We start from the raw sequence: 13,611 nt of genomic DNA, 5'->3' as shown, positions 1-13,611 counted from the left end.
TTCATTAGCTTCTTCTATCCAAATAAATTTACTATAGTTTGTTGTCCTTTATTCAACCAAGACACTTTATAAGGATACATATGAGGTGTTCTTGGTAATTTTAACTTCTCCACCATTTCAAGACCTACAAAATTTTCATGGAACCAAAGTCTACCAATACCTTGCAAATTTTTCCTCTAGACTTAGTAGTTCTGAAAATAGATTTTCTTTGTGGTGGCTATGATTTTATAGGCATATTTAGAAGTGTTCTTCTCCTCTTTCTGGATAACCATATGTTTTGAATCATTTTGTGAATTAGCCTCTTGTGCAAGGTTTATTCTCCTTTCTCCATGAGTATTAGAGATTATTTTTGCTGGACATTTGTGGACTATGTGATGTTCTTGATTACAATTATAACATCCATTGTTCCATTCATTCTTCCTAGTGATCTTCCTTTGAAATTTTGTCTTCGACCTCTAAAACTTCCTCTAAAATGATCAAACCTAGTTATTTCATTATGTGTCTTTGGTTGTGGCTTTGGGCTTCTTCCTCTAAATGTGCCTCTTCCTCTGAATGATTGTCTTCCTCTACTTTTTTGCTATTCTCTTGTCATCTCTAAACCTTCTCTTCCACTTTCAAAGCTAATTGGTAACATTTAGCTATTGTATTGGGACTAAATAGCTGCAACTCCTCTTGTATGTTCATTCTTAGACCATTTAGGTATCCTTCCACCTTGACACTCTTAGGTTCTATGAATTTTGATCTTAGACTCAATTTTGGGAATTCCTTTGTATAAGTGCAAATGTCCATGTCTCTTTGTTTGAGATTTTTCCTCTTTTGGTGTAATTGTACTTCATAGTCTTTAGAAAGATAAGTCTCTTTTACTATAGACACCATGTTCTTCCATAAAAAAATTTTCTTCTTGTCATCCTTTACTCTTTCTTCTTGTAGAAAATTCTGCCATGTAAGGGTTTCTCCCTTCATCTTAGACTTAGCCAACTTGACTTGTTGTGATTCTAAAGTCTTCTCACATTCATAGAAATTCTCTAAAGCTTCAATCCATTCCAAAATTGATTCAACATCCATCTTTCCTGTAAACATAGGCAACTCAGTGGATTTTCCTCACAAAGCCTTCAAAGCTTTAATGAATGGTCCCTCATGTTCAAATACTCCGTCCTCTTCATTAGTTGGGATTTCTTCCTCCTATTCTTCTTGTTTCATTTCTTTCTTCTCAACCACATTTTTCATGTGTTCCAACTTATGTGCTAATTCTTCTAACATCCCCTTCACTTCTCTATTCTCTTTTTGATAGAGTTCCTCTTGTTCCTCAACCTTTTTACCTAATTCTGCATTGGTCACCATCTTGCTTGACCCTATTGAGTCTCTAGATCAGGTATATACAACATGTATCTTCAAATAATTTGAGGTCTCTTTCTTTGATACCAAAAATGATGTAGAGCCTCACGTTGGAAAAATTAGGAGGAAATAAGTTCCTCAACTAAGTCTGCATGAAGGGGTTCGTGCACCTTAGGATTGATAATTATCCTTAACTGAGATTGGATCTATTTGATTCTCTTAATACTGACTGATATGAAAACGTGCGACATGAGCCCATTTGACCTCTTGTAGAAACATTAGTTTTCCTAAAAATACTTAATGGAAATCAATTAGACTCCTCTTTGTTGCAATTGAAATGCATAAACAACTTTAGGCACCTTTGAATGTAAAACTAGAAACCAAATTGATCACAAACTGACTATCAAACCATATTAGTCCATTTTCAAACCTATACCACCTTACTACATGTGTGGTTTTGGAGCTCACTAATAGATTGACCATCGATCAAGCCATTCCTAGTCCTTAGCAACATTTGGAAATCCCTTATGCGAACCAACTTTTACCATTGTCACATATTAGTTATGTGATTTCAACACATCAGTGAATACATGAAGATATTCACTATTATCTTGAGATTCCTTTTGCACATACACAAATAGAAACAACCAGAAAAATAAGCATAAATGAAAAGAAAAACATATAATACACAACTCCCTATGATCCCTAAAAATAGATCATACAGAGTCTAAAAGACTCCCATCTATTGTTGCAACCCTCAAAGCAACATGTAATTACATTCGACAACTTAGAAAATTGGGTCTCCTCTAACAAATTTCATTTTTGTTTACTTTAGATTCAAAATGAGTCATGCATCTTGTTCTTTTGCAATTAGATCATCCACATACCCTTAGGATTTTAGAGTTTTGATTTTAGGAAAGAAAACAAGTAAAAGACATTCAACTCCAAAACCCATATAAAAAAAAAAAAACTTCAAATTCTTTCTATTCTTTTTGTCATGCCCAATGTCCATTTCTGTTACAAAATCTTCCTTTTCATGCTTTCCCACCTCTGAGATTGGGAACATGAAACACCAATAACAAAACAAAAAAACAAAAATTGTTTTTCAAACCATGAAGGATTTTTCAAAAATTAGAATATGTCGCCAAATTTTCTAGCTGTTTGAAGCTTCATGTAATCATTGATTACTTAGCTATCTTTATTATTTTAAACACATGCACACACTTAGAAAGAAAACTGACTCAACCAAAAATTAAATTAACTTTGTCCCAAGTGGCTATAATTGGAGAGCTTAGAGAATCACTATTCCATTTATGCCACCAAACCATAGGACTTTTTTACAAACACATAAATTTTAATCCTACTAAAAAACACACTAATACATGACATCAACTTCCTTCCTAGTTTTTGCAACTTCTTGTAGCATCATCTTTGCTATATCTTCTTGTTTTACAATTCTGAAGTATTATTTCATCTTTGTTTGTTTCACCATGTTAGTTCCTATGGCATAATCTATCTAGTTTTCTCCTACAACACTTAGGCCTAAAGTTGTGAAAGGAGGGCCTCCCCTCCAATGCCATTGGTAACAAGAGTTATGCTCATGGGGCTAAGTTTTCTTCTACTGACCCTCCAAGAGAGAAAGCTCATTCCATTTTGTGTGCCAAGGTCTCACTTGTGGTGGTTTGTCATTGTATAGTGGTGGAGACTATTGAATTCTATTGGCAACATGAGTTGGTCGGTAGACTTGTGGGTCTTTGGCCTCCCTTCTCAATCTACATTGTTGGGTAAAAAATTTTTAGAAACCCCTTGTATTTGGTGATTTTGAGATTTAACCTTGTACTAAGTGTTTCTTTGTTGCTTCCTTATCTTTTTCTGAAGATCAAGATATAATCCTGAGCAAGATGTGGGTTTTGGGGAATCATTCCTTTTCTACCAAACCTTAGACAATTTCTTCCAACTCTCTTATTGAACCACTTAATGTGTGTTCAATATGGGTTCACCTCCCCAATCTCCCACTTCATTTTTGGAAGATTATTATGGTTGATTTTGATATGTCTCATCTATTCCCATTAATGTGGTGCTCATGGTTGGGGACTAGCCATGTAGATAAGCACTAAATTATGAGGACCTCCCCTTCTACTACCAGTGCTTCTTGGCTATTGGTCATATAGCTTCCAATTATGCTCTTCTCCACCATAAAGGTGCTACATCTTGGTGGAAGGCCTCTATTTATGACCATTTTGCTATTTGAGTTGATGAATCCCTCTTAGAGTCCTCCTCTAAAGGCTTCTAGGCTACTGACAAAGATGTACCCCTGTGAAAAATCTTGTTGAGGCATTTGTTGCTGATCTTGTCCAGGCCTCTTCTTTCATTCATGGAAAAGCTTCTATTTCTATTCAAGTCTTCCTCCTCTTATATCTATTTCTATAACCCCCAATCCTACTATTTCTTTGTCCTCAAGCCAGGAGGGCACTTCTACTCCCTCTTCTACTATGGCATTGTACTATGGATTTGTTGATGATGCTTAGCTTCTTTAACACTTTGGCCACTGTGTTGTTGCCTTCCGTAGTGGTGTCTCCTTTGTTGGGGAACCTAAGGATTATATCACTCAGACAATTTTCTAAAGGCATATCTAAAGGGCTCTCTCCAACCTTCTATTGTGGTGCAAGTTTGGCCCTTCTTTGTGGGATTTTCCTTTGTGTTTTGATAGTTGTCTAAAGGCATATGAAGAATTCCCATCCCACTTTCTTGTGATGTGAGTTTTGGTTTTCTTTGTTTGGGTAAAGGCCTTAATGCCTTGTTCTTTTAGTTCTATGTTTTCTCAGCATCCCTAATGCTAACTTTGTATTGTCTTTGTGCTGTTGACAACCCTAGTATTTGTAAAAGGGCCAATCCCATTCTTTGGGCATTTCTTTATTAAAAAATAAAGTCTTGACTATCACTTTTAAAACTTAATGTCCAAATAGAAAATTATCCAAATAATGGGTATCATACGTTTTCTGTGTCACCTAACTTCCAAACTGTAAGAAAAAATAGCCAACCAAAGTAGAATGCAATACCAAAAACTATGAGAATATAGCTAGATACAAATGCTAGTTGTGGGAAATGAACCTCAACATCTCAATGTAACCACTCCTAGACTTCTATAAATGTGGTAGACATTTGAGAGCAATTGATTCTAGGAACATACTCCCAATATTGCTTCTGATGCTATTAACATTTAGTAACTAGTAATCCAACTTGACATCAATGAGAATATTTGTCCAACATAATGTGGCCAACACTTTCCTTGTGCTAACTTGACATCACTCATTCGTTTGACATGTTCCTTAAGCTTTCATGATAGATCACCTATTCTTCTAACATGTTCCTCAAGATGCCTTGACATGGGTGTCAATATTATGTTCAATGATCTCCCCCATTATGATTGATGATGACTAAATGCTTCTAGTTTCAAAAACTAAATATATTGCTCCCCAGTGAGAAATTTTCTCCCCCTTTGATAACAATGAGAAATCTACACTTGGATCCTTCCATTCAGTCTTTCTCAACCTTTATGTTTATACAACCTATCTATTGTATCTTATCAAACTTAAGTGCATTTGTATCCTTCATGAAAGGGAGTCAATTCATAAATGAAACTCCCATAAACTTGTACTTTCTCTCAAGGTAAGAGGGGGAAGATATATTTCTCATATCTTTCCCAAGATATTAAACTATATAACCATCCTCCATTTTTTGTGTCATGAATGTCATCTTTATTTCCCAAAAAATAATTTTTTTTCCCTTCGATCTCATTGAGGTTGTATACATCATTTTTTGTTCTACAATCTTGTTGGTCCTTTCTTCTTGATGGGGACAAAACCCAAGCATAGAATGGACATAGCAAGAAAGGGAAAATTTTATTAATTGTGAAAATATGCTAGTACACTTAGTGCAGAGAAACAAACTCCAAAACATGCCCTATGGGCTTACAATAGCATAAATTTGGAGATAAATTCTTCTCCCAGCACCTTCTCTCAAACTCCACTCCAAACTACCTTTTACAATGCTAGAAATGTTCTTAAATAGACTCTGAAGGGTTAAGGATTAGGAATACATTCTAGAAAGTGCTAGTTGGCATCCACCAACCAAATAGAAGGCTCCAGAAGTTGCATTAGAAGTCAGCACAAAATTAGAAGAATCTAGAAATGGTAATCGAACTTTTGGGAGGCATAACTTTTGAACCGTAGCTCCGATTGACGAACTGTTTACATTTTTGGAAAGCTCTCAAAGCGCTCTATAGCCCTATGGAAAAGCTTCACTCATCCCCCATTTTTTGGCCCTATTTGAGGTCATTTAATTCCCCTAACTTGACTTTGAAGCATTCTTAGGAGGTCTCCAAAAACCAAAAAATTGCGATAACTTTCAAACCATGGGGCCTTTTCACCTGATTCTTTTTCTAGAATGCTCTAAATTATAATTAAATTCATCTAGCCAATTTACACCCTCTAATTTACCAAAATTATGTCTCAATTACATACTACTATTTTTTTGACATTTACACATATCCCAAGGTGTTCAAATACTCTAACCTAAAACACTGATAGTGGAACTATGAGAGTTGGAACCTTTATTTGAATCAAATGGGTATCCAAAAATAAAAACACATGAAATAGAAACTAAGTCTAAGTACATTCTTTTGGGTGACATAGGATTGCCCTTATACCTCTGGATGCTCCTGCATCAGACACCCAGGATAGATTGAAAAGTGACCCTGTCACTTTATGAATGGTAGAGAAAATCCCAAATGCGAAACCTCAGCTATTGATATCCAAGTTGAGTCCTCTATTGGCCATCCTTTCCACTTGACCAGATACTCTTCATACTGCCTATTTCTGGTACTCCTACCCACATGACTATCTAGAATCTCCTCTATCTCCTCATTGTTAGAAGTAGGAATTGGACATGGCTCTAACATCAGCTCCTCATCTGCATCATCATCATGATACTTTGTTAAGTCTAAAATGTTGAAAATAGGAGAAATGTGAATTCCATCTGGCAACTCTACTTTATATGCATTTCTTGAGTCATGTTTCTTCAAAATTTTGCAGGGGCCAAATTTCTTCATCTTCAGCTTGTTGTAAGTACCAGGTGGAAATCTTTCTTTTCTTAAGTGTGCCATGACTAGATCCCCTACTTGGAATTCTTTTATGTCTTCTCCTTTGATCAGCCCTAGCTTTATACTATTGGTTCATCTTGGTAATGTGTGCCTAGACCTCCTCATGTAGACACTTGATATGTTCAAAAAATTCTTCAGCTTCAACACTTGTCCTCTCCCCTTGCTCTATCTTCCTCAATTCTAGTGTAGTCCTTGGGCTACTTCCATATACAATTTGGAATGATGATCTACCAGTACTCCTATTTATAGAGTTATTATAAGCAAACTCTGCTTGTGGTAGAATCAAATCCTACCCCTTGGGCTTATCCCCAACTAAACATCTCAGAAAATTGCCCAGATTTCTGTTTATCACTTCTGTTTGGCCGTCAGTCTGCGGGTGATGTGTGAAACTGAATTTCAAGTCTATTCTCAAATTCTTCCACAATGTTCTCCAGAAACACCCCACAAATTTAGTATCTCTGTCAGAAATTATACTCTTTGGGAGGCCATGTAGTCTTACCACCTCTCTGAAAAACAAGTCTGCAATATGGACAACATCATGAGTTTTATGGCATGGAATGAAATGTGCCATTTTGGAGAACCTATCAACCACCAAAAATATTGAGTCATTACCCCTTTGTGTCTTCAAAAATCCAAGAACAAAATCCATACTTATGTCCTCCCATGGCTTTGATGGAATAGGCAATGGCTGATAAAGTCCAGTATTGTGACTAAATCCCTTGGCAACTTGACAAATCTGACAACTTTGTACAAACTTCTTCACATCCTATGAAATTTGAGGCCAAAAATAATGTTCTCTAAGAATGGAAATGGTCTTATCTCGACCAAAATGTCCTGCCATCCCTCCACTGTGTTTTTCCTTAATCAGATTTTCCCTCATGGAACTCCTTGGAATGCATAATTGACTACCCTTGAATAACATACCATCCTGAATCAGATAGTCTAACCACTTAGTTCTGTCTACAACAATAGGTTCTTTACAAGCTTTCCATGTTTCATAAAAATCAGGATCCTGATGGTATAGATTCTCAAGTTTAGCAAACCCAACTACTTCAACCGGCATTACTGTAAGCAAAAATTGTCTCCTACTTAGTGCATTTGCAACCCTATTAGATTTTCCACTTCTATGCTTCAACACAAATGTATAGCTCTATAAGAACTCTACCCACTTCATATGCATCTGATTCAATTTACCTTCGCTATTTAGGTACTATAATGCTTAATGATCAGTATACAAAAAAGATTCCTTTGACAATAAATAATGCCTCCATTTCTTTAAGGCTTGAACTACTGCATAGAATGCTTGATCATAAACATAATACTTCTTTTTCGCATCATTCAATTTTTCACTAAAATTTGCAATAGGCTTACCTTCTTGGCTTAAGACAACCCCAATAGCATTGCCACTAGCATCACAATCCACCTGAAACACCTTTCTAAAATTTGGAAGTGCCAACATAGGTTGTTCTGTCACCTTATTCTTCAGCAATTCAAAACTTCTTGTAGCTGCCGTAGTCCATTTGAACTCTTTTCTATCCCCTCTTATTGTGTCAATCATGGGTGCACATATGCCACTAAAATTCTTAATGAACTTTCTGTAAAAACTAACCAGACCATGAAATGATCTTACCTCAATAGCAGACCTTGGAGTAGGCCATTCCAAGATGGCTTTTACCTTCTCTGGATCCATTTTGAGACCTTCAAGTGATATAACAAACCCCAAGTAGACTAACTCCCTTTTTGCAAAGATACACTTCTTCAGATTAATTAATAGTTTCTCTTCCCTTAACCTTTCAAGGACACTATGAATATGCAATAAATGTTCTTCTAAAGTCTTGCTAAAAATAAAAATATTGTCCAAATAGACAATAACAAATTTTCCCAAGAACTTCTTAAGTACCTCATTCATAAGCCACATGAAGGTGCTTGGGGCATTCATCAATCCAAAGGGCATGACTAACCACTCATAAAGACCCTCCTTGGTCTTGAAGGCTATTTTCCACTCATCTCCTTCTCATATCCGTATCTGATGATAGCCACTCTTGAGATCTATCTTTGTGAAGTATTGAGCTCCACTCAAGCAGTCCATAAGATCATCCATTCTTGGCAAAGGAAATTTATACTTGATGGTTATCCTATTTATAGCTTGAGAGTCTGTACACATACTCCACTCTCCATCCTTCTTTGGTGCCAGTACTGTAGGTACTACACATGGACTTAGGCTCTCCTGAATCAAGCCCTTCCTCAATAGCTCCTGAACCTTTCTATTTAGCTCCTCTTTCAGTAGGAGTTATCCTGTGAGCAGCCTTGTTAGGCAAACTAGCTCCTGGGATTAAATCTATCTGATGACTGATTTTCCTTACCGATGGAAATCCTTCTGGAACATTATCAGAGATGATATCTCCAAACTCACCTAGTAAATCTGAAACTTCAAGTGGTATTTCACTACTACCTTCTTTATCTTTCCTAGGGATCAAAGCATAGCACATATGTTGATGTTTCATGCCATCTAAAAACTTCCTTCCGTCAACAAGATAAATCCTAGCACTGCTACATACCTTTTTGCCATCCTTTTTCATGGGCTTCAGTATGTGGCAAACTCCATCCTTTATTAGAGAGTATGTGTTTGCATGACCATCATGTACTGCATTCCTATCAAACTGTCATGGTCTACCCAACAATAGATGGCAAACATCCATTGGAATAACATCACAGAGAACTTCATCATGGTAACTCCCAATTTTGAACTTCACTAAACATTGTTCACTTACTAGGACCTTATGATCATCTTTCACCCAAGCAATCCGATAGGGCTGGGGGTATTTCTCCCTCTTGAGCTTCAACTTAGAGACCATCTCCTCTGATACCAAGTTATCAGTGCTACCACTATTACTGATCACATCACATCATTTATCCTCACACTTGCACCTGGTACGAAATAAACTCCTCCTTTGTCTTGGTTCAATCTCACCACTTAGTAGGACCCTTTCATTTACTAAAGTCTCTCCTCTTTCTGCATCCTTTAAATGTGATGATTGTGCATCCTCATCCACATGAGCAACCCTAGCTTGACCCTCAACTCTCCTATCTGTCCTTCCTTGTCATTGAGGGCATTCAAAGGCACGATGAACTTCTTCATTACAATGGAAATAGGTACCATGGAAGCCTCCTCTTCCTTGTCCACATCCTCTACCTCTTCCTCTCTGATTTCCAAAATCTTGATCACAGGAGCGGTTGAAACCCTCGTTCCTATGGTTCCTGCTAGTACCCACATCTTCATTTTTCTTTTGGGTTTCATTTCAGCCTCCAGATGACCTAGCACTACCCCTTCCTCCTTGACCATGCCCTCTTTGTCTCCATTCAAACCTTTTATTTAGCTTCTCTTCAACTCGTAGGGAAAACTGGTATGTCTCTTCAACACTGGTCATTCTTACTAGACTTAATTCCTCCTAGATGCTTGGTCATAACCCATTGATATAACAAGCAACCTTCTCCTTATTTGCTTTTGCATGCCTTGCTCTAATAAAAAGTCAGTAAAACTCCTCCGTATATTCCTGGACTAATTTTTCAGCTTGCTTTAACCCATGCATCTTCTTAAACAAATCAAGCTCATAGTCAACAGGAATGAACTGCTTCTTTAGTTTGTCCACCATGCGATCCCACCTTGTGATCTTATCCTTTCCTCTTCTATTTCTTTCCAATTGAACCTCTTACCACCAAATTTTGGCATGGCCTTTTAGTTTGGCCTTTGCAAAATTAACCCTATCTGGATCCCTGATATCCTTATACTCAAAGTACTCTTCCAGTTCATTAATCCAGTCGATCAACTCATCTGGTTTTAGATTTCCTAAAAATACACCCACATCAATTGTAGGTCTTTTTCCAAACTTAGTAATGGCCCTAAAAAGCCTCTCCTCTACTTGATTCAGAAATTCTTTGTCAACTTCACCTTCTAGTCCAATTTCTTCTTCTTCATTGCCGTCCTCACTTTCGTCACCTGTAGCAACATTTGTTCCCCTATGGAGCTCCTCCTGCAATGCTTGTACCTGCCTTTGGAGGCTCTAACCTCCTTAGGATTAATAACTCAAGCCATTCCACCACACTCTCTTCGTGGAGGCATCTTTGTAACTCAAACCCACAACCACACAGTCCTAGTGCAAACTGCCTCATAGTTGGTGCTTTGTCTACACACTCAGGAAAACCAACTCTGATACCACTTGATGGGGACAAAACCCAAGCACAGAATGGACATAGTAGGAAAGGGAAAATTTTTTATTAACTATGAAAATATGCTAGTATACTTAGTGCAAAGAAATAGACTCCAAAACATGCCCTATGGGCTTACAATAGCATAAATCTAGAGATAAATTCTTCTCCCAGTACCTTCTCTCAAACTCCACTCCGAACTGCCTTTTACAATGCTAGAAATGTTCTTAAATAGACCCCAAAGGGTTAAGGATTAGGAATACATTCTAGAAAGTGCTAGTTGGCATCCACTAACCAAATAGAAGGCTCCAAAAGTCACATTAGAAGTTGGCACAAAATTAGAAGAATCTAGAAACGGTAACCAAACTTCTAAGAGGTATAACTTTTGAACCATAGCTCCGATTGAGAAACTGTTTACATTTTTGGAAAGATCTCAAAGTGCTCTATAGCCCTATGGAGAAGCTTTGCTCTTCCACCATTTTTTGGCCCTATTCAAGGTCATTTAATACCCCTAACCTAACTTTGAAGCATTCTTAGGAGGTCTCTAGAAACTGAAAAATTGTGATAACTTTCAAACCGTTTGGCCTTTTGACCTGATTCTTTTTTTGGAATGCTCTAAATTACAATTAAATTCATTTGGCCAATTTAAACCTCTAATTTACCAAGATTATGGCTCAATTACATACTCCTATTTTTTGACATTTACACGTATCCCAAGGTGTTCAAATACTCTAACCTAGAACACTGATAGTGGAACTATGAGAGTTGGAACCTTTATTTGACTCAAATGGGTATCCAAAAATGAAAACACATGAAACAAAAACTAAGTCTAAGTACATTTTTTTGGGTGACACAGGATTGCCCTTATACCTCTGGATGCTCCTGCATCACTTCTCCAATATAATATATATTCACTTTGAATGAGATATTGCATCTCTTGTTACACATCTGACTTAGGGTTAGACGAAAATGTTTCATACTTTCAACTTATAAAACAATATATGTATTATATTTTCAACCATCAAAACTTATGGTTCACTTTTCAAAAATCCTTGCAATTTATTTGCCCCAAGTTTGAGTGATTAATCATTCCACCATTCAAGATAGATAAACTTGCTTTATCTCTAGTCACATGACTAGAACACCAACTATCTATTATGCATGAATTCTTCTTTCTCCCTAGGTAAAATATGTTTTGAGAAACAATTCATATGTTCTTTTTGATTCATTTTCACCTCCTAGATTCACTCTTTTGATTAGTCCAAATGTTTTCCTTCATATATGGCTTAAATGACTCCATAAAAATCATTTCTCTAATTTTTGGCAACATGTCTAAAATTATTGTACTTGTAATATATGATGTTGAAATTAAACAACAATACAAAGTCACTTCTCACATAATTACATCTTTTAGGTTACCTCCTACAATCTACTACCTTATGACCAAGATAATTACACGTGGACCAATAATAGAAATAAGAATAATGAAACCTAGTATTGTATATTTTATTTTGTCTTGTACAATCTTTTGGATCTATGCTTTTGTTTGTGAATTGAATGTTATCTTCTTAATACATTTCCTTCCTTCTTCCTATCTTTAATTTTAGAAGATTTATTTGATTTGAACTCCTAAATGCATTCTAATTTAGATATTTTTAAGTTTTATTTATGAGATTCTCAACAATCTCTATTTTCTAATCTTGTATTATTTTTGAAGCAACACAATGTTTGATTATTACCAAAACCTTCTAGAATCTTCATGTTATTTAAATTCTCCAAATATTTTTAGTTGAATTTTATTGTTTTCAATTCTTTTCTTAAGGATATAAATTCTTCATCAAGCCTTACACAAATTTTTTCTTTAGCTTTTCATTTTGTTGTTATATAATCTTCTATCCTTTGCGTTTCTTCAATCAAGACTTTCACACTTACAACCCCATCTTCTAGTTATTCTTAATTCTACCATTGTTTTCAAGTCTCCTTCTTTGCTATCCTAAGGTCATGCACATAATAAATGAGCTCTCTTTCTAGATCACTTTTGACATCTTCATTATCTTTGACATTCCCTTTTCTACATCATGGTATGAGGTCTCCATTTTATTTTAAAAAGAATCATCCTTCCATTTTCACTTCTAATGGTTCAAGGATCACACTCATGAGGTGAATAGCTATCTTCCTTAACTTACAAGATCTTCTTAAGCTTATGAGAATTATTCTCTCATGCTTTGAATCCTTATAGATCTTTTTATGGGGTCTATACTCTATTTCTTCATCATTACTAGCATTGAAAGGACATTTAGAAGTGGCCTAATCTATTTCACAACAAATGAGACATTTGAAAAGTGCCTTTTTACTTGCCAAAATTTGCTTCTTCAAGATCACTAGAGGTAAAATATTAATTCTTTTTTAATGCCTTGATAGATACCTCTTTACTTGAAGTTTTATCATTAATAATCCTCATTGCATATGATTGAATATACCATATAATTAATCCATTATGAAACAATTCAAATATTTAGCTTCTTCTACTATAGATACTTTACATTCAAATCTTAGGGATATGGATGTTAGGAAACTAGTGCCTTGACATTGTGATTATAAAATAGTATTATTGACAAATGAGAACATGGTCTAGGGGGGATGTCCCTCACCAACAAGGGGTTTGAGAGTTGTATGCCCCAACAAGGTTTTAAGGACAATGCCTTTGAACATTACATTATATATAATTCATTTTGTTGTAAATATTTTACCATTTATCACAGGGTCGCAAATCTAGTGATTATTATTATGTGTGATTTGATTTCCCTAGAAAATAACCCTATTTTATAAGGGCATTGTATTACACTTTATATATTCAATTTTTTATTTTGATTGTATATTAATACATACACAAAATTAGAAAGTGAACT

The sequence above is a fragment of the Cupressus sempervirens genome, chromosome 4, assembly GCF_028749045.1.
Source record: "Cupressus sempervirens isolate cs-2001-9-10 chromosome 4, ASM2874904v1, whole genome shotgun sequence".
NCBI classification, from domain to species: Eukaryota; Viridiplantae; Streptophyta; class Pinopsida; order Cupressales; family Cupressaceae; genus Cupressus; species Cupressus sempervirens.
The sequence above is the reverse complement of the archived record's forward strand: the minus strand, read 5'-3'. Positions refer to the sequence as shown.